At 42.7% G+C, this 26,353-nt stretch overlaps 1 protein-coding gene across 4 annotated transcripts in view; it reads left to right on the top strand.

The window, feature by feature from the left end:
* AGAP1 (ArfGAP with GTPase domain, ankyrin repeat and PH domain 1) overlaps positions 1 to 26,353 on the top strand; it is a 457,470-nt gene that overhangs the window by 263,367 nt on the left and 167,750 nt on the right. The window contains exon 4 of one of the 4 annotated variants that reach the window (XR_009155347.1): positions 18,389 to 18,660. The exons of the other annotated variants lie outside the window; for them this stretch is intronic. The gene's annotated coding sequence lies outside the window, so the exon portion shown is untranslated. The remainder of the gene's footprint in view (positions 1 to 18,388; positions 18,661 to 26,353) is intronic. 4 annotated transcript variants of the gene reach the window in all.

The raw sequence follows: 26,353 nt of genomic DNA, 5'->3' as shown, positions 1-26,353 counted from the left end.
AGGGGTGGGAGGGTTAGGGCGGGTGTTGGGGGTAGGCCGTCGGGAGGGAAACCAGTTCCTGTGCATGCTCGCGGCGGTTATTTAACGGGTTCGGAGGTTATGGGGGGGATGTGTTCCTTTTTGTGAGGGTGGTTCTATTTGCACGGTAAGTGGGAGGGGCAGATATGGCAGAAGGGGGGGAATCGTATCGGTTTAGGGGGGCGTGCGCTCGATGTTTGCAGGCGATCGCGCGCCCCGATCCCTCTGACTTCTCCCGTTCCCCGGATGGTCAAGACCCTCAGAGCCTGGGCCTTCGTCTTATGTTATGCAACGCACGGTCCGTGGCCAATAAGGCCCCCCTAATACATGATCTTATTCAGGGGGGCGCCGCGGATCTTATAGGCGTTACGGAGACCTGGTTGGGCACTGAAGGGGGCGTGCCCCTGGTTGAAATGTGCCCACCGGGCTTCCGTGCATTCCATCAGCCGAGGGCTCAGGGTAGGGGTGGGGGGGTGGCGGTTGTTATTAAAGAGAGTCTAGAGCCGAGGGAGACCACTGTACCTCAGATTGCCGGGTGTGAATCCCTCTTTGTGAGATGGGGTCATAGGTGTCAGATGGGCTTGCTGGTCGCGTACCTGGCTCCTTGCTGCGTGACAGCTGCCCTGCCCGAGCTCCTGGAGGTGCTTGCTGGGGTGGCAGTGGAGACCCCCAGACTTTTAGTCATGGGGGACTTTAACTTGCCATCTTCCGGCTCGTCATCAGCAGCAGCTCGGGAGTTCATGGCTTCCATGACGGCCTTGGACCTGACTCAAGTAGTGGATGGCCCCACTCACATCGGGGGAGGCACACTGGACCTGATTTTTATCTCTGGTCAGTGGTTGAAGGATCTGGACTTGAGAGATGTAGTCACAGAACCTTTGTCATGGTCAGATCACTCTCTCCTTCACCTGGACTTTCTGACCGCCACTCAACACCGCAGGGAGACGGAACCACTACGTTGGTTCCGTCCCAGGCGCCTGATGGACCCGGAGAGGTTCCGGACGGAGCTTGGGCCGTTTCCTGAGGGTCTGGCTCACGGCACGGCCGAGGAACTAGCCGCAGCCTGGGAACGGGCTGCGGCTGGGGCTTTAGACCGTGTCGTGCCTTTGCGGCCTCTGACCTGGCGTAATCCCAACCGGCTCCTTGGTTCTCCGAGGAGCTGAGGGGGATGAAACGCTGGAGAAGACGCCTAGAGAGTTCCTGGAGGTCTAGCCGTTCAGAGGCTGATCGGACACTAGTTAGGTCCTATAATAGGACCTATCTAGTGGCACTGAGGGAAGCGAGGCGTTGCTACGCCTCCTCCCTCATTGCGTCGGCAGATAACTGCCCAGCCGCCCTGTTTCGGGTGACTCGTTCCCTCTTTCACCAGGGGGAGCGGGATGACCCGTTACAGGGATGTGCTGAGGAGTTTAACGGTTATCTATACGATAAAATCGTTCAGCTTCGGGACGGTCTGGACCAAAATTGCGGCGATTCAGATGGGGCGTCTGAGGGTGGTCTTGGTGACATTGTTTGGGATGAGTTTGACCCTGTGGCTCCCGAGGACATGGACAGGTTGTTGGGTAGGTTGAATGCCACCACATGTTTACTGGACCCGTGCCCCTCCTGGCTGGTGCTGGCCACTCAGGAGGTGACACGAGGCTGGCTCCAGGCGATTACGAGCGCTTCTTTGTTGGAGGGAGTCTTTCCGGCCGCCTTGAAAGAGGCGGTGGTGAGGCCCCTCCTCAAGAAGCCTTCCCTGGACCCAGCTGTTTTAGGTAATTATCGTCCGGTCTCCAACCTTCGCTTCGCGGCGAAGGTTGTAGAGAGTATGGTGGCATATCAGTTTCCCCTACACCTGGATGAAACTGTCTATCTAGACCCGTTCCAGTCCGGTTTCCGGCCCGGTTACAGCACTGAGACGGCTTTGGTCGCGTTGGTGGATGATCTCTGGAGGGCCAGGGATAGGGGTTGTTCCTCTGCCCTGGTCCTATTAGACCTCTCAGCGGCTTTTGATACCATCGACCATGGTATCCTGCTGCGCCGGTTGGAGGGATTGGGAGTGGGAGGCACCGTTTATCGGTGGTTCTCCTCCTATCTCTCCGATCGGTCGCAGACGGTGTTGACAGGGGGGCAGAGGTCGGCCCCAGGGCGCCTCACTTGTGGGGTGCCACAGGGGTCGATTCTCTCGCCCCTTCTGTTCAACATCTATATGAAGCCGCTGGGTGAGATCATCAGTGGCTTCGGTGTGAGGTACCAGCTGTACGCTGATGACACCCAGCTGTACTTTTCCACACCGGGCCACCCCAACGAAGCTATCGAAGTGCTGTCCCGGTGTTTGGAAGCCGTACGGGTCTGGATGGGGAGAAACAGGCTCAAGCTCAATCCCTCCAAGACAGAGTGGCTGTGGATGCCAGCATCCCAGTACAGTCAGCTGAGTCCATGGCTGACTGTTGGGGGCGAGTCATTGGCCCCGATGGAGAGGGTGCGCAACTTGGGCGTCCTCCTGGATGAACGGCTGTCTTTTGAAGATCATTTGACGGCCGTCTCCAGGAGAGCTTTCTACCAGGTTCGCCTGGTGCGCCAGTTGCGCCCCTTTCTAGACCGGGATGCCTTATGCACGGTCACTCACGCCCTCGTGACATCTCGTCTGGATTACTGCAATGCTCTCTACATGGGGCTCCCCTTGAGGGGCATCCAGAGGCTTCAGTTAGTTCAGAATGCGGCTGCGCGGGTGATAGAGGGAGCCCCTCGTGGCTCCCGTGTGACACCTATCCTGCGCAGACTGCACTGGCTACCTGTGGCCTTCCGGGTGTGCTTCAAGGTTTTGGTAACCATCTTTAAAGCGCTCCATGGCATAGGGCCGGGCTACTTACGGGACCGCCTACTGCTACCAAATACCTCTCACCGACCCGTGCGCTCTCACAGAGAGGGACTCCTCAGAGTGCCGTCAGTTAGGCAGTGCCGTCTGGCGACACCCAGGGGAAGGGCCTTCTCTGTGGGGGCTCCCACCCTCTGGAACGAACTCCCCCCAGGACTTCGTCAACTTCCGGACCTCCGAACCTTCCGTCGCGAGCTTAAAACACATTTATTCATCTGCGCAGGACTGGATTAGATTTTAAATTTATATTGGTTTTTAATGGGTTTTATTATTTATATTGCTTTTTAATAATTCGGCCATGTAGAATAAGTTTTTTAACTGTTGTTTTAGTCTGTATTTGTATGTACTTTTTTATTTGCCTGTGAACCGCCCTGAGTCCCTAGGGAGATAGGGCGGTATATAAATGTGATAAAATAAATAATAAATAAATACAGAGAACTAAGGAAAAATTTCCTAATGATGAGAACAATCAACCAGTGGAATGGCTTGCCTTTAGAAGTTATATTATGCTCCATCACTGGAGGCTTTCAGTAAGAGACTGGATAGCAATTTGTCTGAAATGGTATAGGATTTCCTGTTTGAGCAGGGAGTTGGACTAGATGACCTCCAAGGTCCCTTCCAGTTCTATTATTCTGTGGAATCTGTCCCTCTGATATGCAGCTTAGGACTGTGTTGGCTTTTTTGGCAGCTGCAGCACACTACTGGCTCAAGTTTCAGTGATTGTTCACTAGGACTCCAAGATCCTTACAATTAATATTATTAAGCCAGGTACTCTGTACCGCTGCATTTGGTTGTTCTTGCCTAAATGTAGAATCTTACTTCTGTAACCACTGAATTTCATTTTGTTAGATATGACCCAGTGTTCAAGTGTGTTAAGACTTTGAACTTATCTTCTGGTGTATTGGCTATTCCAGCCAGCTTGGTGCCATCTGCAAATTCATGAGTTCCCCTTCTGTCGCCTTTTCTAAATCATTTATGAATATATTAAAGAGTATTGGGCCTAAGACAGAGCCTTGAGATACTTCTTTCCATGTAAATGCACAATGTAAGAACTACATATTGAGTGTGTTTGGTCAACATTCAGTCCTATGATGATGTGATCTAATCCACATTTTCTATCTTATCAAGTAATAGGTCTACTTTATCAAATGTCTTCCTGAAGTTCAAGTAAATAATATCCACAGCATTTCACTGGTCCACTAACTTTGTTGCATGGTCCAAGAATAAATAAGATTTTCTGGCAGGATCTGTTTTTGACAAAACCATGTTGCTTCTGGTTATAACTTTGCTTGCATCTAGGTGTTCACAAATTTGTTGCTTGATTATCTGTCAGCTGCCACCTTAATGCTTGCTTGTGTTTCACTACTATATTGTGACAGATTGCCATGAGAGGGAGGGGGAAAGGCAAGGGGGAAAACTAAATGCTGTATCTCTTTGAGATTCTGCTTCAAGGTCACTCAGCATATCAGCTGCATACCATCCTGTGCTTGGATGGCCATTATAAAAATATCCTGGGGCTTCCTGGGTGGCGTCGCACTGGTGTGGAGCAGTTGCCTGATTTTTTGTGTCTGGAGATCGGCAACAGTAAAGTTGGACCCTGAAGAGGACAACAAAAGAAAAGGGAACACTTGGAGGTGACGGGGTGAAGGGCGATCCCCTGCCACGGAGGGTGGATTCCCTGTAATCCAACACAGAAGAGATCACCTGCTCCTTTGGCTTGGTCCAGAGGTGTGACAGCCCGAGCAAATGGTGAGGAAGTGAATTAGAATTAGAATTAGAACAGACAAAACTATTTTGAAAATGCCAACAAACTGGGTAGATGGCTTGCTCACAAATTAAAAAAAGAAAAGGAAAAGAAATTAATACGAAATCTAGAAGATGAAGAAGGAACAGTACACTTTCAGAAAGACAAAATAAAAACCATAGTGACAAATTACTTTCAAGCCTGTATAGACAAGAAAAAATAGATGAAAATGATGTTAAGAGATATTTAAGAGAGAGGAGTCACCCAACTATACCAGATCTAACTAAAGAAATATTAAATGGGAAAATAACAACAGCTGAGTTGAAAAGGGCAATACAAAAACAAAAAAATAACAAAACTCCAGGCCCAGATGGATTTTATAAAGAATTTCAAGAATTATTAGATAATTTATTACTACAAACATATAATGAAGTATTAGAGAATGCAAAGATACCAAAATCCTGGTTAGTACTGGCTACTCAGGAGGTGACACGAGGCTGGCTCCAGGGGATTACAAATGCTTCTTTGCGGGAGGGGGTCTTTCCCGCTGCCTTGAAAGATGCGGTGGTGAGACCCCTCCTCAAGAAGCCTTCCCTGGACCCAGCTGTTTTAGGGAATTACCAGCCAGTCTCCAATCTTCGCTTCACGGCGAAGGTTGTAGAGAGTGTGGTGGCATGTCAGCTACCCCAGTACCTGGATGAAGCTGTCTATCTAGACCCGTTCCAGTCCGGCTTCCGGCCCGGATACAGTACGGAGACAGCTTTGATCGCACTGGTGGATGATCTCTGGAGGGCCAGGGATAAGGGTTACTCCTCTGCCCTGATCCTATTAGACCTCTCAGCAGCTTTTGATACCATTCACCATGGTATCCTGCTGCGCTGGTTGGAGGGGTTGGGAGTGGGAGGCACCGTTTATCAGTGGTTCTCCTCCTACCTTTCTGACCGGACACAGACGGTGTTGACAGGGGGGCAGAGATTGACTTCAAGGTGCCTCATGTGTGGGGTGCCGCAGGGGTTGATTCTCTCACCCCTCCTGTTCAACATCTATATGAAGCCGCTGGGTGAGATCACCAGTGGCTTTGGGGTGAGATACCAACAGGCTCAAACTTAATCCCTCCAAGACGGAGTGGCTGTGGATGCCGGCACCTCGGTACAGTCAGCTGCAGATGCGGCTGTCTGTCGGGGGTAAGTCATTGGCCCCGATGGAGAATGTTGCTGCTGGTCTGCAACACGTATTTGTTGTCCTAGGTTCCCTGTTGATGTTGTCCTGGGTTCCCGCAGGAACGAGTCTCAGCCCTCGCTGAGACAATTTAGGGGGTCCTCGCAAGGACAAAGGAAGTCAAATAAAAGACACCACACCAGGAGTTTTTCAAGATGAGAGAGCACGAGAAAAGGGGGGTTGTTGTGTTCTGGCCCCTTTAGATCGCAACAGTCTCTTTTATTATGCAGTTTTAGCAGGGAGGGGTAACTACAGCAAGGAGGGAAGTAGCATATAGAAAGTTACCAATCAGCGAGCGTTTAGAGTATACGTATTAGCAAAATACCACGTGGTTTACAAGAAATCATACATTTTACCTGAATAGAAACCTAACTCAGGGAAAGCAAAACTAGAAATCTAACTCAGGGAAAGTTCAGCGGAATAGAAACCTAACTCAGGGAAAGCAAAACTAGAAATCTAACTCAGGGAAAGCAAAACTTAACTTAAGGAGCAATGCTATGGGTACTATAAATCATGTCTGTCATGTAGCACTGAAAAAGGTCAAGTCAAGTTCTCCCGGCTGTGAGGCCTAAGAAAACCTGAACCAATGATATATCCATATGTCCTCTGTTTTTATTTTTTAAGATGGGTAATATTCTTCTAAAGCTATGACATCCCCAGTGGATCCCCCCTCCGGGAGAGCCCGCAGGGAGCCAGTACGCTTTTCCAAAGGAATGGTTCCCGATTCAGAGTCTTCATCAGTCTCAGAGGCTAATTCTAAAAGAGGTTGTTTATATTCATTTTCAACAGTGTGCTTTAGTAAGAGGACATCATCTCCAATACTGTTTAGTCGTTGTTTCAAGAATGCTAGAACTCTCCCCATGACACATGGGCCAATTGTACATGCAAGGAGCAACAAAATCAGAGGACCAGCTAGGGCAGAGAGGAGGGTGGTCAACCAGGGAGAGAGATTGAACATTCCCTGATACCACGTGTGGGATTGAGAACGCTCTTTTTCCCTATCTTTCAATCGGGTGTTTAATTCTGCCATAGAGTCAAGCACAACACCAGAACTTTCAGTGTAAAAACAACATTCTTCTTTCAAAGCTACACACAGACCGCCCTGTTTTAAGAATAGCAAGTCCAAACCCCTTCTATTTTGTAACACAACTTCGGAGAGAGAGAGGTCAGGGAATTTTGGAGGGCAACCATAGATTGCTCAATGCGATTGAGATCAGCATCTATTTCAATACTGAGCCTGCGGATGTTTTTGTCAGCCACAACCATTCCTGCGATTCCAGTTGCAGCACCAGTGGCTCCTAGGCCCAGTAGAAGGGCCAAAGTCATAGTAGTAACCACCTCCCGTTTAGTTCGTGGAAGGTATTGGGGTGTTTCCATGCGAGAAAAGAACTCATTATTGGAAAAAACAGACATTTTAGGGAGAAGATAAACCTGAATGCAAAAAGCGTGTTTTGTGTGTAAAATGTCTCCACTGACACACGCAGTAGCACCCGTAGAGCAGGCCCAAATAGAGCCATTGGAAGGAATAAAAAACTGACTGTTTAAATGTTTGGAAAGATCTGCAGTTGATAGAGTAGTGTGTATTATAGTCCACCCTCCAGTGTCAAGTCCTAGCCTTTCTTTGGACAAGTATATTGTGCAGGAAGTATAGGCATCCGAGGAGGCATTGATACAATAGTGAGAAAAGTTAGAGGGTACATACCCAAGGCAACAACCTTGACCTTCAATTGAGGATACCGTTATAGAAGAGTTAGACCACCTGCAACCGATATCTGAGGTGCTATTGGCAAAAGGTAAGGCGGAACCTATGGCCTCATAAAAAGGGGGTTGAGAAGACAGACACAGCCAACACCTACTATCATTGTTAGGAAAAGTACGGGCTGCCACAAGGGCATCATGCGCAGAGGAGACCAAGGACACCAATGGATTGTTGCTTTTAATCAAGGGCTGTAAAAAGGGCGAATTGACTTGTTTGTTTGGGCCCACAGGTGGGGATGTTTCTAAGGACATGGTAAGACGAATTATGAATATATTTCCTGGATGTCTGTATCCGGAATTATCGTTCGACCTTCCCCCCCATCTTTTCCCTTTAAGCCATTCAGTAATCGGAAGACTCCTTCCATGAGATGTAAAAGTAACAGTCATAGGATTGAGGCGAACGCCGCAGCAGGCCCAATTGGAGCAGGAATTCCAAGGCAAATTGTCATCAGGGCCTAGTATAGCTTTGATATAGTCAGTAGTATAGGGAGCAGTCCACCAAATCTTTCTGGTTGACACACATTGCCAGGACTTGCAGTACCAATCAGAGATGGTCCCACATTCATCTAGGTGGGAGAGATCAGTAAGATGTCCTGGGCAGATATACAGGCCTGGACCAATTGTCCAGACGTCCCGAGGGGAAGGATCACATTTTGTTTTATGTTTAAATCCATGGGCGCCGACCAGCATTTCAGCAAAGTCAAAGTAGAGTGCAGGAAACCAAGGCCACAGAGTTCGATTAGAGATGGAATGAAGGACGCTTCCTTGGAAGTCCAAAATAGTCCAAGTATAATTTATGGACGATGCAGGTTCTGCTGTGCTCCGGATAAGGAGCGCTGCGAACGGAGAGCTGCAGGGGTAGAAACGTGGGAAGAGGGCAAGGAGCGAAATATGCCAGAGGAGAAATGGGTAGCAGAGAGAAGGGAAATTTTCATGTCAAAAGATCTTTCTTGCTTTGGGAAAAACAGGGAGCATACATAAGTGCTGTAGTCTTCAGATGAGATGTTAAAAATTAACAGAGAAGTGGAACAGGGAGAGGATATAATGTAAGTATTGTTAGAGGGATGGATTGGATATCCATTCTTTAGCCATGTCCACTGAGCTGGATGCAGCAAGGGATGGCGTTGTCTGCAAACAAGTTCCGCACGACCCCCAAGAGGGGTTTGTACTCTACAATGAGGAACTCTTATATAAGCACTTAAACGTTCAAGGAAAGTACATTTAGGAAGAGAGGAAGAGGCATTAGAGACAGAAGAGGCAAGAGAGATCAGTGGTAGGATCAGAAGGATTTTCATCTTTCTTTTTTGGTTGATTGAGATGACAGGGGCAGACACAGCGAGCTGGAACCCACAGGACTCGATCAGGCAATTGAACTGCAGCGTAGCCTTTTCCCCAGGTAATCAATTGAGCTGGACCTTTCCAAGCTGGATCCGGAAGATGCCTATAATATACCAGAGGACGAGAAGAGGGGAGGGGAGGAGCGGAAAAATGTCTCGAGGCAGCAGTAGAGGCAGGAGATCCGGTTAGATTAAGAAAATTCAATGAATACAAGCAAACATTTAATACATTTTGCAACGCCGGGAGTGTCGGGGGGCTGATGCCTTTTGACCCCAAGTGTCTGTCCAAGGCCTGTTTAAGAGTCAAATTCGCTCTCTCTATAATGGCCTGGCCCTGGCTATTGAAAGGAATGCCGAATTTATGGATTATTGACCAGTGATGGCAAAATTGTGCAAAGACAGAGCTCGTATAGGCTGGTCCATTGTCAGTTTTTAGAGTTTTTGGACATCCCAACGTTACGAAAGTCCGAATACAATGATTAATAACTTGTTTTGCGGTTTCACCCCTTTGCAAGGTTGCCATGATGAAACCTGAATATGTATCAATGCAAACATGAATGTATTTCCAAGGGTTAAAGGATGGATATTGAGTTACATCCATTTGCCATGTCTCACAAGCACTAGTACCCCTGGGGTTGACCCCTTGTGGGATTGCAAATGACTGTAGACTGCATGTTGGACATTGCTGAATTATGGCAGTGGCTTCTTGATGGGTAATACCAAACTGCTTGACAAGAGCCTTTTTGTTCTGATGAAAATAGTCATGGCTTTCTCCTGCTGTTAAGGTATACAGACAGGAGGACGGGTTGGTTTTACATGCCTCATCTGCCATATGATTTCCTTCTGATAAAAATCCAGGAAGATGTTGATGACTTCTAATATGTGCTACAAACAGCGGATAAGCACGGAGATGTAACAATTCCTGGAGCTGTAAAAAAAATCTCATTAAAGGGACAGGGGTTGAGGAAGAAATGTAAGCATCGTATATACAGGAGATCAAATGTGAAACATACAAACTATCTGTGATAATATTAAGGGGCTGATTGGGAAACATTGAAAGAGCAAGATTGAAGGCAGACAATTCTGCTTGTTGGGCAGAAGACTGAGCTGAAGTAGTACGAGTCTGCCAATTGTCCTGTCCTTTTTCCTGCCATACACAGGCACCTATGGATTTTGAGCCATCTGTGAACACAGTGAGGGCATCTTTGATGGGAGAGGAACTTACAGGAGTTGAAAAAAGAATGGGAACAGTTTTTAATATTTGTAATCGAGGATCTGGAGGAAGATGGCATGAGAGAATACCATTCCAATCCTCCAAGGCATTTTGCAATGCATCTGATGTTTGAAACAAAGATTCCCATTGACTTAATTTAAAAGGTACATACAGAGTACTAAATTCTATACCCATGAGAGCCCGTGTACGTCTCCTCCCCTTGTCCAAGAGAAGAGCCATTTGTAAGGCTTTGGTGGTAATTGAGGCCTTAGGAGTGTGTGCCAAATGTATCCACTCCAAAATATGCATTTTCTTTCCATCAGTCAATTGGAAAATGAGAGCAGTTAAGAGAGAAGGAGTAGGTAGAATAGCAAACAAAAGAGGCTCATTAGGCAAAGCTCTGTCGACCCATCTCCGGGTGAGAGCAGTATTAACTAAAGACAAAGCAATCTTTTGATCTTGTGTGAGAACAACAGTGTCTGATGGATGTTTAAGGCCAATCAGAGCAGAAAAAAGAGGAGATAGAACATGAGTTGAAATTGACAGATAAGGTCTGGCCCAATTAAGAGTTCCCAGATACTGTTGGAGTTGAACAAGTGTGGTTTTTTCTGGAAGATGTAATGTAGGGAGAACAGGCATGGCAGCAGATGCCATGAGCTTATGACCCAAATACTGCATAGGATACTGCGTTTGAATTTTGTCAGGAGCAACATGAAGACCAGATTGAGCCAAAATAGTATACAGAAAAGTAAGAGTTTGAGAAACAGTGCCTTTTGGACCATCTGCTGCAATTAATATATCATCCATGTAATGATAAACCAAAAAGGTAGGATGTGCATCACGATAAGGCTGTAGGGCCTTATCAACATAATTTTGGCAAATCGTGGGACTATTGATCATTCCTTGAGGGAGGGTCTTCCATTGATATCTAGTAGTAGGCCTTGAATTGTTAAATTGAGGAATGGTGAATGCAAAAAGAATTCTGTCAGCAGGAGCCAAAGGAATAGAAAAGAAACAATCCTTTAAATCTATTACTACCAAGTCATAATTGTGAGGAATTAAGTTTGGGTTGGGAAGGCCACATTGTAGAGGTCCCATAGGCTGAATTATGGCGTTAATTTTTCTCAAATCCTGCAGGAGGCGGTGTTTCCCACTTTTCTTTTTGATTACAAAGACAGGAGTATTATAAGGGCTAGTTGAGAATTCGAGATGTCCTTCCTGTAGTTGCTGAGCCACTAAGTCCTGCAGGACTGTAACCTTTTCCTGTGACATAGGCCATTGATTCACCCACACAGGGATAGGAGATTTCAAAACAAGAGATAAAGGAAGAGAAGACATCATATGAAATTAAGGGATATTTAAAGTAGCATGCAGTTGAGACAAGAGATCCCGTCCCCACAGATTAGTATGTAAGGGCAGAATGAAAGGTCGAAGGAAAGCAGTGATAGAGGAGTGAGGGGTAGATGCAGTCAACCAAGATGTGCTAACCTTAGCAGCCTGAGCACCTCCCACACCTTGAACAGTAGAAGCATCAGAGAGAGGCCAGGAAGAGGGCCATTCAGCTGTGCGAATCACCGAAACATCCGCTCCCGTGTCAATAAGACCTGAGAAGGTGCGGCCGTTGAGAAGAATGGAAATTATTGGCTTGGCGTTTTGCACAGGCTGTTGGAGAGCAAAGAGAGAAGGATGATCAGGTGGAGGCAAGAGAATGAGAGTAGCAACAACAGTTTCAGCCTTCAAAGAAAAGCAGCGATCACCGATCGCAGCCAGAGAAATGTTTTTTAAGGAGTCTGAATTATGCAGAAAAGGTGCAGCTATGACTCCTTCAAGAGTAAGAGAGGAATTAGGAAATAAGAGAAGAGGAACATCAGGGGGAATGGGATTCTGAAGAAGAACTTTCAAGGGCATGGTGAAGACAGAGCCAGGATCATCATATACAAAATCTACTGCTAGACGAACAGGAAAAGCAAGAGATGGAGTAGTAGAAACAGCTTGCAAGTCAGCCTTTGAAGTGGGGCTGGCTGAACGCCCCAGAATTAGTTTCCCTGCGCAGCTTGAGAAGGATTCTGAGGACAATTGCGAGCCCAATGAAAGCCTTTACGGCAGCGCGGGCAAATAGTTTTTGGCTTATCATTAGTAGGTTGTGGGGGAGGACCCCGAGCGCTCCCGCGCGGAGCTCCTCCACCTCCGGGCAAACGACATTGACTCTTAAAATGACCAGGCTTCCCACAATTAAAACAATTGCCATGCTTGACAACAGGAAAAGCTTGAGTATTAGAGGGAGGGATAGAAGGAGTTATAGCGGCTGCAAGAGCAGACATTTTATGAGAAGTGGTTCCCACCACACGGCAAGCCTGCAAAAACTCAGCAAGAGTAACACCTGGTTTTCCAGTCAAGGGCTGAAGTACTTTTTTATAATCTTCATTAGCATTTTCAAAAGCCAATTTTATCAAAAGTTCGTCGCGGGCAGTGTGATTTTGAATTTGCCTTTCAAGAGCCGTTTGAAGGCGGTTTATAAACGTGGCATAAGGCTCAGAGGGTTCCTGAATAACTTTTAGGAAAGTTTGAGAAGCCTTGCCATCCGCATCATCTACCTGTTTCAAGGCACCCATGGCACAAAGGCGAATGATCGCAAAGGCACGGCGCGGGCAATTTTGCTGCTGGACCAAGGTTGTGAAAGGTCCAGTTCCTTTTATATGATCAGCCAAGACTGCTTGAGGCAAGCCTCGCATGATCTCAGCATCTACCAATTTATTATACTCAGAAGACCAGATAACAAATTGAGCAGGTGTTAATAACATGGAAAATAAGGACTTCCAATCATACAGTAACATTACAATATTGGTATCTATTAAGGAATCAAGCAATCCCATTACATACGGAGAGTGAATGCCGTAGGAAGTAACAGCTTCTTTTAAATTTTTAAGCACCCGTACACTGATGTTCTCGTGTATCGGCTGTCCCCCTCCCGCTGGATTGAGGATTAAAGGGTATGCCGATATCGGGGGTTCAGTTCTTAGAGAAAGAGAAGAAAAGGCAACCAAGGCAGAAAGAGTGCCTGCAGCCGTGTCTGTATCCTCCGGCGGAGGGGGAGACGCTGCAGGAGCAGAAAGAGCTGTGTCTGCAGGGGGAGCAGAGGCAGCTACAGAGACAGAAGGAGATTCATACGGAGGTGGAGAGACCTGTGGCAGGGATTCGTCCGTAGTAGAAGAGAGCGGAGCAGCCGAATCAGTAGAAGGAGAATTAGGATAGAGGGTGCCAAGAGCAGCCGTAATGGCCCGCCAAGTCACTAGAATATCAGGCGGAGCTCGAGGGTGGTCATGGAGGAATTTTCCCAAGCGCGTCCAGGTAGCCTTCTTAAGAGTACCTTCCTCCGGGTAGGCAGGGCACTTTTCATGAACATAGGAAAGAAAAGAGGTAAGAGATTTCTTAGAAAGAGGATAGACAGTGGTGCCATTAACTTTTTGCAAACAATTAGCCTTCTTCACCAGAGAGTAAAGCTCATTCCTATGCAATGATGAGACTTTCGAGTTCGAGGAGCCCATTACTTACGTGTGCACGTGTCGCGTCCCGATGGGTAAGCAATGAGGGTGAAGGTGACGCACCGCTAGACAACGATCGCGCCTCTGGACAACTCAACAGGACAGGACGAGCCCCCAGATGTTGCTGCTGGTCTGCAACACGTATTTGTTGTCCTAGGTTCCCTGTTGATGTTGTCCTGGGTTCCTGCAGGAACGAGTCTCAGCCCTCGCTGAGACAATTTAGGGGGTCCTCGCAAGGACAAAGGAAGTCAAATAAAAGACACCACACCAGGAGTTTTTCAAGATGAGAGAGCACGAGAAAAGGGGGGTTGTTGTGTTCTGGCCCCTTTAGATCGCAACAGTCTCTTTTATTATGCAGTTTTAGCAGGGAGGGGTAACTACAGCAAGGAGGGAAGTAGCATATAGAAAGTTACCAATCAGCGAGCGTTTAGAGTATACGTATTAGCAAAATACCACGTGGTTTACAAGAAATCATACATTTTACCTGAATAGAAACCTAACTCAGGGAAAGCAAAACTAGAAATCTAACTCAGGGAAAGTTCAGCGGAATAGAAACCTAACTCAGGGAAAGCAAAACTAGAAATCTAACTCAGGGAAAGCAAAACTTAACTTAAGGAGCAATGCTATGGGTACTATAAATCATGTCTGTCATGTAGCACTGAAAAAGGTCAAGTCAAGTTCTCCCGGCTGTGAGGCCTAAGAAAACCTGAACCAATGATATATCCATAGGAGAAGGTACACAACTTGGGCATGCTCCTGGATGGTCGGTTGTCCTTTGAAGATCATTTGGCGACCGTCTCCAGGAGAGCTTTTTATCAGGTTCGCCTGATCCGCCAGTTGCGTCCCTTCCTGGACCGGGATGCCTTATGCACGGTCACTCATGCTCTCGTTACCTCTCGCCTGGACTACTGCAATGCTCTCTACATGGGGCTCCCCTTGAAGAGCACCCGGAGACTTCAGCTAGTTCAGAATGCGGCTGCGCGGGTTATTGAGGGAGCGGTTCGGAGCTCCCACATAACATCTATCCTGCGCAGACTGCACTGGCTACCTGTTGTTTTCCGGGTGCGCTTCAAGGTATTGGTTACCACCTTTAAAGCGCTCCCTGGCTTAGGACCGGGCTATCTACGGGACCGTCTACTGCCGGCCTCTATCTCCCATCGTCCGGTGCGTTCCCACAGAGAGGGACTCCTCAGGGTGCTGTCAGCCAAACAGTGTCGACTGGCAGCCCCCAGGGGGAGGACCTTCTCTGTGGGGGCTCCGACCCTGTGGAACGAACTTCCCCTCGGACTTCGACAACTACCTGACCTTAGGATCTTTCGCCGCGAACTTAAAACTTATTTATTTCGTATGGCTGGACTAGCTTGATTTTTACCTTAAATTTTAATTGAATTTGATGGGTTTTTAAAGTTTTGTAATTTTATAGGGGTGTATGTTATTTTAATATTTGGGCAAATTTAAATCAGTTTTTTAAGGGATGTTTTAACTATTGTGTATATCTGTATTTTATCTGCCTGTTCACCGCCCTGAGTCCTTCGGGAGAAGGGCGGTATACAAATTAAAATATTCGTTCATTCATTCATTCATTCAATTGGTTTAACTTTATGTTGAAGTATTTGCTGGGGGAAAAAGTTCCTTGCTGATGCCCTGTCCAGAATGCCCCAGTATAATAGTGCCAAGGAAGAGCTAGTAGATGCCATCATCCCCTCAAATCAAATAGTAGCTCTGGTTACCACCAGAGCCCAACACAAAGTGTAAGCCAACCTGGCCCCAGGAAGAAAAACAGCTCTTCTTCAAGAAAAATGGTTCTTAAAAACAACAAAAAAAATGTATGCATGTGCGATGGACTCACGTGAATGGGCAGCAAACTCTATGTGTCAGCCAGCCAAAGACTCTTATTTTTGCAGAGGAGTAATGACTCTAAAACCATAGGATATTTTGGATTCGATAAAACCCTTCACCTGATTTGACATCAGTTTTGGTGGCCAAACATGAAAAAGTATGTGGAAGGCTATGTGGCTAGTTGCCCTACCTGTGTGGCTGCAAAAGGGATAGTGAGCAAGCCTCAGGGAGTATAGCAACAGGTTACTAATCCTTCAGCACCTGGAAAGAAATCTTCATGAATTTCACTGTGGAGCTACCTGAAAGCCTTGAGAACACTGTGATTTGGGTTACCACCAATCTCTTTTCAGAATAAGTGCGTTTTGTGGTGTACCCAAAGATCCGCTCTGCATGAACCCTGGCAAAACTATGTGCAAAACATTTATCATCTAAAAGGGGCTCCCAAGAGGATCATCTCTGATTGAAGAGTGCAATTCACCTCTCAATTCTGCAAGAGTTTTTGAAACTATTAGAAACCACCCAAGGTAGCAGGGTGGACCACTCGCATTATCCTCAGACTAACAGTGCCTGTGAACATACCAACGATGTATTAAAACAGTACCTTAGGTGTTATGCCAATTGTCAACAAGATAACTGGACAGACCTACTCCCATTTGCAGAAGTAGCATATAACAATGCAACACAGCACTGGCTTTTCCCCTTTCTGAGTTGCAACCGACCAAGTCTTTGTAGGTGTGCCTGAACTCCCACAAGAAACACCTAAGTGCCTCTCTCTATCAAAATGGATGGATAGAGCCAATTGGAACAGGTAGTTCTTGAGGTAGGAAGCTAATGGAGCCTGCCCATTAGGTTCATAACTCAAAAAATTCATTAATTGAATCAAATGGCTAATTACATGAATGACAATCTGACTTATTCCCCAATCAGCTGTTTCTGCCACCGATCAGTTGTTTCCGGTACAGCCGAAGGAGGAACTAAATTGCCTCCAAGCAGGCTTGCAGAGCTTTCCATTTGCAGTTTTTAAAAAACCCTACTTGCTGCTAATTAGTTCCAGAGTCTTCAGACAGCTGCCCAGAGGGGGGTGGGGTGGTAATTTACAGAACTCTCTGATTGCAATTGCTTTTTTAAAAAACCCACTTGGTAGCTTAAGAGTCTCCAGCCAGGGACTGAGGGAGATGGGGATTTACAGAATTCTTGGCTTGTAATAGTAACAGAGATGGAAGGAACCTTGAGGTCAACTAGTCTAACCCACTGCTCTCACAAGAGTATTTCTGATAAATGCCTATCCATTTTTCATAAATGCCTATATTTTCTTAAAAGTCTCCAGTAATGGGGCACCCACAACTTCTTGAGGCAATTTAGATTTAAAACCTCTTTAAAAAAACCACTGCCCTGATCAGCACAAGCCTCTCCAGGCAAAATCCAAAATGGGATGGGGTGGGGAAGTTACAGAACTCTCTGATTGTAGTTGCTTTAAAAAAAAACACTTGCCACTAATTAGCTTAACAGTTTACAGCCAGGCACCCAGAAGAAGATAGGGGAGGGTTTTACAGAACTCTTGACTTGCAACAGTAACAGAGATTAAAAGGACCTTGAAGTCATCCAGTCTAACCCACTCTCCATACCCACTTTGTAAAAAAAAGCCAGGCTTCATAGAAAAGGATAAAAAACCTCATATAAATAGCTTGCAAATTTGAAAATCAGCAGTTTAGAGAAGAGATACTGCATACCACATTATAGAATGCTTTGTGCAGATGCTGGCTAGGATTTCTACAAGTAGTTTCAAAGCAAATGCAAAAAAACTTAATCTTTGCAAAGAACTGTACTTACAAACACAATACTGTAGTTTGCAAAGTACAGTACAGTACTTAAAAAGAAGCAGAGCAGTTCCCAACGTGCTTACAAATAAACAGTACAGTACTATAGATTAACAAAAAAGAATATTTTGAAATACTTACAGAAGCAATTCTAGCACTCCAGTTCTCAAGCCCAGGCAGCAGCAGATCCTCCATGCAACACCAAAAAAACAAAAACAAACTCCGCGCTGCCCTGGATGCAAAAGGCCCCTGATCCTTTTCAGCCATGTGACCACGGACAAAAAAAACCCTGCCGGCTTCAGGAAATTGCATCATAACTCCAAATGGCACAGGCAACTCACAGAGTTAAAAATGGCAGCCACTACAGCAGTGACATGGCTACAGAGGCATCTTTTTGATCACAATTTTGAATTTCTAACTTAAGTACCCTTTCTGAATAAATTCGTTCTCGTGAAAATTTGCTAAAGGAACCCTCATATCCAGGGGATTACCTGTACTTGGCCAGTGATTCAGCAGGTATTGGGTGATGCTAGAGAAACGTATAAGAAATATGCTGACAAAAAGAGGAGCCCATAGAAAAGGTTCCAAGTAGGGGATGAAGTCTGTTTGTCTATCAAGTATTTGCAGTCTCAGCAACCCTCAAAAAAGCTTGGCTCTAAATTGGTTGGCCCTTTCCCCATTGTGAGGGTTATTAACCAGTGACTGTTGAACTTAAATTGCCAAAGAACCTTAGGAGGATACATCCTGTCTTCCACTGCAATCTATTTAAATCAATCAAAACCCTCCATTATGACCACATGCAAGAGCCCCTCCTCCTGCTGACATCATTGAGGGTGAGCAATATTACAAAGTGAAAGAAATATTGGAGTCACATCTTCTTAGGACCAAGCTCCAATACCTAATCTCTTGGAAACATTTCCCCTCCTCTGAAACTGAATGGGTGCCTGCCAAGCATGTGTGAGCACCAAGACTTATGTAACATCCATGCCTGATATCCTGATAAACTACATTCATGCTTTAACCTTTCTCTTTTCATTTCCAGGACTAACACCTTTTGACAGGGAGGGCAGAATGTCAGCTGCCACATTAATGCTTCCTTGTGCTTCGCTACTATATGGTGACAGACTGCCATGAGCTATGGAAAGGGGGGAAGACAAAGGAGAAAATGAAAGTGAATGCTGTATCTCTTTAAGATTCTGCTTCAAGGTCACTGTCAGGTCCTGCTTCACCAGCCTTCTCAAGAAAGCAGAACTCTTAAAACAAGCAGCATTTCGAAAGGAACTTTTATTGGAAGACAGTGATAGCGGAGAGAGTGTAAGTAGAATTTGAATTTTGCGTGCTGGAGTGTTAGGTTAAACCGCTCCTTTCGAGGCCCCTTCCAATGTCCAGTTCATCTTTGAGCGAATCGGGCTGAGAAGGTGATAACAGACGGTTCCCAGGTGCCATGATCTCCCTCCTCTGGTTGTGAGACAAAACAAACGGCCAAGGCACATTCTTCTCCCCCTCCCAACATTCCAAAGGTACATCAAAGCAGAAAAAGAACAAAGGAAAAGTCCATGCAAGCACAGCCAAATCCTCCCACCTCCCTCCAGAATGGCAAGGTCCTAATAGAGACCAATGGGACCTGATAATCACACAACATACCAGCTGCATACCATCCTGTGGTGGACTGGCCATTATGAAAACATCCTGTCTGAACCTGACTGGTCACATAGGGATGGGCAATGAGAGGTAACTAAGGGAGGGAAAAGTTGAACTTAGGGATGTTGGTTTGCGAATCTCCGTTCTAGCTATGCACTACTGCAATGCACTTGACTTCTAATAAAATTATACCTCTCAACAAATGGAGCAAAGGATCATTTCTATTTAGAGGCTTAAATTTGTGACAGGTCTGACATTATCTTTTTCAGAATCTTCCCAGGTATTGATGTGAAGCTGATAAGTCTATAGTTTCTTGGATCCATTTCTTTTCCTTTTTTGAAAATGGGAACCACATTTTCAAGTCTTCTGGTAGTTCTCTGGTCCTCCAGGATCTTTGAAAGATATGATTCTGAGATCATATATTCCAGTTCCTTCAGAACCTTGGGGTGTAATCCATCTGGTCCTGGTGATTTGAATTCATCTAGGATGGACAGGTGCTTTCTTGCCATTTTCGTTTCTATTTTAATTTGTTTTCCTTATCTGCATTTTATGATATAGTTCTATCAATTCATCAGAATGTCATACAATAGATTGTAAAGTTAGATGTTGGCATCCAAATCGAGTAAAAAGACTTTAAAATTTCTTCATGTGAAAAAGGTGTAATAATGTAATGTCAACTGTAAAATTCTTATATATATATATATATTTCAGATAAAGCTTACATAATGTAGACTGATGCATTTATGCCAGTGTTACAAAAAAATGTTCAGAGGAGATATTTTAATAAACTAGCTAGTTTTTATATGTGTGTAGGGACTTGTGACGTATGATATTTGGATGAGAATTTCACCCAGATTCCTTACACACACACACACACACACACACACACACACACACACACACACACACACACAGAGAGAGAGAGAGAGAGAGAGAGAGAGAGAGAGAGAGAATGATGCCGGAGTTCTTTTATAATGTAATGTATGGTGGGAATTAAGACTAAATTATTTTACAAAATGAAATTAAGTAGAATAGTGATGACACTTAAGCAAGTTAGATTACTTATAGAATTTTGTTGACATAAGGATTATTAATACATTGCAGAGATGTTGAGGGAATTCTGCCATATTTGTATGGTTGCCAACCAAATGTTGACACTTGTATTGTGGCTAATAAATTCATTTAGATTTGTAAGCATTGTTTACAGAACCTGTATGCCTGCCGAAACTGAAGCAGCATCTGTTCTTTCTTACTAATTAACAACTAATTACAAATGAGCTTTGTGTATTTGTCAGTATGACTGGTTCATACATTTTGTAGGGAACATTAACAAATTGATTTACATAGTAGGAAAGCAATCAAAAGAATAAACTGAACAGCAAGTATTTAAAGCCCTTCAACTTGCTTTTGAACAAAACAAACTTATAGCATTTTAAATTTAAATGTTACCTTAAATGGGTGTGCATTTTACTTATTAACAAAATTTATATACTGATCCCAGTCACACGATTCTGGACTGTACACATATATTCTGGAAGTACAATGTGGAAAGAGGGGGGGAAATATACAGGAAAAAAATACTCCATAAAATTTCATAGCACCTTGTGTATTTTATTTATTAGTTAGACACATACTTGTATCTTTCATTCTTTTTGGTTCTTGTTCTCATCCTGTTGGATTGCCTATTAATTTGTACACTTGCAATTAAGGCTGCAGGATCTTTTAAGAGACAAATATGTATCCTACTCCTTTTTAAAAGGCTTATCATTCAACATCTTACAAGGTAGGTTGGGAATTTCAGGTGATATCCTTTATGTCTCCATTGTTACTAAATAATTTTTCCTGATTATAAACTGTTTTATTAAAAAAAATATTTTTTTTTAAAATCCCAGTATCGATTGTCAATATTCTCTTTTTACTTGTTTTATGTTTTACCTGCTTTTATATTTCAAGATAACAGATGCATGTTAATAATAGAATAATTATACAATGAATATTTATTTATTTGATTTAATGCAATATGGATGACACATACTTGCTGGTTGAAAAAAATACATTTTCTGTATATAGCTGTAGGATTAACATCAAATTAATGTGAAGTAGAATATACACTATCTAAAGGACTGTAATATTTTGAAGTATAAATAGTGTAATTAAAAAAATAACTGAATTAAGTCCACAATTATATATATTTCAAGTTGTACAATTGAAAGGTAACTGAGATGAGTTGTAACTAACAAGTACTAGCAGTTTGTGAGATGATATTCATCTTTATATTTTTATTACATAAATATTATTTGCAGTATCTCTGATATAATGTCTGCTGTTTTAAGGAAACAGTTACTAATTTTAATTACCATTTTAATTAGTTAATTAAAATGCTGTAATATTAAAAACTGTCTATGACTGCAATACATTAAACACAGTAAAGCTAACTTTCATATAGATGTGTATAATATTACACAATATCAAAAGGTGAGGAAGAAGTAACAATACTTGGTTATAAGTTCATTTGTATTTTAAGTTATCTTCAAAGATTTAAGAGAAGGAGCAAGTACATATAGCAAAACAAATACATTACATTCTATTCCATTTGGAAAATCTGGAAGAAAAATTAAGAATAAAATGAAAGAAAAGAACTGTAATTCTTTTCTTTTTGTACTAAGTTTTTATTTTATTTTATAACATAAAAATATTCCAATTTCAATTGAACAGTGTGTTGTCTGGGTACAAATCATTTTAGGAAATAATAAAGTGTTTATAACAATATTCCTTACATTAATATCAATAATAATAAAAATAATACTAATATTAATAATATTAAGGTACTCGGTTGGTACCTAGGACACTGGCAGCAACCCGTATCAACCATTAACACCAGTCAGTGATATTTGTGATGCATTTTTGAATGTTCAGTTGACTGAGTTTCATGTTTAATGAATAAAGTATATAATAATATAATAAAGTAAAAGAATTTTACAAAACACATCAAAAAATTACAGCTTTCTGCAATAACACCAGTGGAACTGCAAAAAAACTGTGCTACTCGAAACATTGTATATTTTAAGAAGATAATTGGTTGATACCTAAGACGTTGGCAGCAACCTGTATCAACCATTAGCACTAGTCAATGGTATTTATGATACATTTTTAAATGTTCAGTTGGCTGAGTTTCATGTTTAATGAATAAGAAAAAGAAGGAGGAGAGAAGAAAGTTTGAATGATTATGTGAACCAAAGCACAGAAAGATTGCTGCAGGCTGTGAAAGAACATTATAAAAACAACAGAATATAAGGAAAAACAGTTGGATGACAGATTAAATGGATGGAAGACCAAAGCTCTGCATTGGCAGCACCTAAAAAACATTGAAGAAAAGTGTGATAACAATTTAACATGAGCATGGTTTAAGACAAGAACCATCAAGAAAAAAATGGAAGGTTTAATACTTGCTGCTGAAGAACAAGCACTACAAACTAATGCCATGACAGTGAAGATACAAAAATCCACTGACAATCCAAACTGCCGACTTTGCAATGACGAAGTTGAAACTGTTTCACACTTAATATGTGAGTGCAGCAAAATTGTGCAAACTGATTACAAAGCTAGACATGATCAAGTTGCTAAATTAGTCCACTGGTCATTATGTAAAAAATATGACATACCTATATCCAAAAAATCATGGGAGCGCAAAGTGGAAAAAGTTATCGAAAATGAGATAGTGAAGATCTGGTGGAACTTTCAAATACAGATGGATCATCATTTGGAACATAACATGCCAGATACTATGGCTGTTGAGGGCCAAAGCATACAGTTTATTGATATCACTGTACCAGGAGACGCCAGAGTCGAAGAAAAAGAACTGGAAAAAATCACGAAAGCATGATCTGGCCATTGAAACTACATGGCTATGTTTGAAACATGTAACAGTGATACCCATTGTCATTGGGGCACTTGGTATCATGTCCAAGAATTTTACAAAACATCAAGAAATTGCAGCTTCCTGCAATAATGCCAGCGGAACTGCAAAAAACTGTGCTAACATCATATATTTTAAGAAGATACTTGGTTGATACCTATGTCGCTAGCAGAAACCCATATCAACCATTAGCACCAGTCAATCATATTTGTGACATATTTGTGACACATTTTTAAATGTTCAGTTGACTGGGTTTCAAGTTTAATGAATAAAAGAGGAGATGATGATGATGATGATGATGATGATGATGATAATAATAATAATAATAATAATAATAATAATAATAATAATAATAATAATAATAATAGTTTAACCAAGTTAATGTATCTTCCTTATATCACTGATCCTTCCATATACTTCCCTGTTTCTACTTCCTGTTTTTGTCAGCTAGCCAAGCTTCCTAACAAACAGAAAGCAGCAGGTGAAGCTAAACAGAATTACATCAGATGCCTGTACAATTAACACAGCCCAACCCCCCCCCCCAGGCTATGTGCTCTCCCCACTTCTCTTCTCTCTGTATACCAATGACTGCATCTCTAACGATCCATCTGTTAAACTACTGAAGTTCACAGATGACACAACAGTGATCAGTCTCATTCGAGACAATGATGAATCCACATATAAACGGGAGGTTGAACGACTAGCCTTGTGGTGCGACCGAAACAATCTGGAACTGAACACACTTAACTGAAACAATCTGGAACTGAACACACTGGAACTGAACACACTTACCACACATAGAAATGGTGGTAGACTTTAGGAGAAATCCTTCCATAGTTCCACCTCTCACAATACTAGAACACACAGTATCAACAGTAAAGGTAAAGGTAAAGGTTCCCCTCGCACATACGTGCTAGTCGTTGCCGACTCTAGGGGGCGGTGCTCATCTCCGTTTCAAAGCCGAAGAGCCAGCGCTGTCCGAAGACATCTCCGTGGTCATGTGGTCGGCATGACTCAATGCCAAAGGCGCATGGAATGCTGTTAACTTCCCACCAAAGGTGGTCCCTATTTTTTCTACTTGCATTTTTATGTGCTTTCGAAACTGCTAGGTTGGCAGAAGCTGGGACAAATAACGGGAGCTCATCCCGTTACACGGCAGCACTAGGGATTCAAACCGCTGAGCTGCCGACCTTTTGATCGACAAGCTCAACGTCCTAGCCCCTGAGCCACCGCAACAGTATCAACAGTATCAACAGTAGAAACCTTCAAATTTCTAGGTACTACCATATTGCAAGATCTAAAATGGACAGCTAACATCAAAAATGTCATCAAAAAAGGACAACAAAGAATGTTCTTTCTGTGCCAACTCAGAAAGATCAAACTGCCCAAGGAGCTGCTGATCCAGTTCTACAGAGGAATTATTGAATCTGTCATCTGCACCTCTATAACTGTCTGGTTTGGTTCTGCAACCCAACAAGACAGACACAGGCTTCAGAGGATCATTAGAACTGCAGAAAAAACAATTGCCACCAACCTGCCTTCCATTGAAGACCTGTATACTGCACGAATCAAAAAGAGGGTTGTGAAAATATTTACAGATCCCTCACAACCTGTTTCAACTCCTACCCTCAAAACAATGCTATAGAGCACTGCACACCAGAACAACTAGACACAAGTTTCCCATCAACCATCTCCTTCCACTTATGACTGTAACTTTGTTGCTTATATCCTTACGATTTATACTGATATTGATTGTTTCCTGATTGCTTATTCCTGATAGCTCTCTGACTATCATTAAGGGTTGTATCATTAAATGTTAAATCTGTACCCTATGACCATCATTAAGTGTTGTAAGTGTTTTACTTTAATGAAGGTATCTTTTCTTTTATGTACACCAAGCATATGCACCAAGACAAATTCCTTGTGTGTCCAATCACACTTGGCCAATAAAAATTCTATTCTATTCTATTCTATTCTACTCTACTCTACTCTACTCTACTCTACTCTACTCTACTCTACTCTATTCTATTCTATTCTATTCTATTCTATTCTATTCTATTCTATTCTTCTATTCTATAAAATAAGTCCCTAGTCAAAAAATATTCAGTTTCTTTCTTTTCCTTAATTGTAAGTGTTAGCTTATCCATTTCTGCACATTATAATATTTTTCTAATAATATCCTCATCTGTTGGGATCTCTTTACTTTTCCATTGCTGTGAAAATACAATTCTCTAATGTTTGTAATCATTGCATGGATTATTGTTATAAGAAAAACACCACAAATAGCTGTTAAGTAATATAAGCTTTTCCTTTTTTTTCTATGTTTTAATGTAAAAAGTTTAATAAAATATATATATATATATATTAAAAAAGAAAATACTATTCTCACTGCAGTCAATATATGTAAAATCAGATATGCATTCCCTAAAATGCATAAAATGCCCAACAAAAATGTCTCTGGTTGTAAATCTGTATGTTGCTTTATCATTTTTTACAGCCATGTATGTATTTTTGTCCAATATTTTTGTGTTTTTTGACATGTCCACCACATATGATAGTATGAACCAGGTGTCTGATGACATTTCCAACATTTTGCAAATGTATCCTTAAACATCTTTGCTAACCTTGAGGGCGGAAAATGCCATCTATAAAACATTTTATAAATATTTTCTTTGTATGCAATAGACGTTGTTAATTTATAATTTCTATCCCATAATTTCTGCCAGTTATCTAACTTAATCGAATACCCAACATTTTTAGCCCATACTATCACTGTCTCTTTTACTTGCTCATCTTCCATCTTAATACTTAACAAATAGCTATATATTTTCTTTATTAACTTTTCTTCTGTCCCTGTTAATATCTGCTCTAATTCTGTTAATTCTTTATACAAATATACGTTTTAACATCCTTCTCGTATCTGGATTGTATCTGCACATATGACCACCATGTTATCCCAATCTCTTGCTCACTCAGTTCCTGTTTAGTTTTAAGTTCCCCCTTTTCATTTAAAACGTCTTTATATCTGGTAACATTCTCTATATCAATAACATTTGGGTAAATCAGTGCCTACATTGTGGAGAGCCAGACCGGTATTTTCAAATAATGTTGTTCTGTAATTTTCTCCCATACTACTAATAATGCATTCCTAACAGGGTGTCTTTGGAAATGTATTTTGTTTCTTCCATGCCATAAAAAAGCATGCCAACCTAATTCAGGATCATGTCCTTCCAAGGTCAGTAGTCTTTTGTTTCTCAAGCCAATCCATTCTTTCACCTAAGTATGTATCGAAGTAGTACAATTTCATCTGTTAGCCCAAAACCACCTCTCCTTTTAGAATCTGGCAACATTTTCAAACTTATCCTTATTTTTTTGTCTTGCTAAATATATTTTAATATTGTTTTATTCAATTCTTCAAAATATTTTTTTCCAGTTTTATTGGTATTATTT

This window comes from Ahaetulla prasina, chromosome 1 (genome assembly GCF_028640845.1).
Source record: "Ahaetulla prasina isolate Xishuangbanna chromosome 1, ASM2864084v1, whole genome shotgun sequence".
Lineage (NCBI taxonomy): Eukaryota > Metazoa > Chordata > Lepidosauria > Squamata > Colubridae > Ahaetulla > Ahaetulla prasina.
The sequence above is the reverse complement of the archived record's forward strand: the minus strand, read 5'-3'. Positions and strand labels throughout refer to the sequence as shown.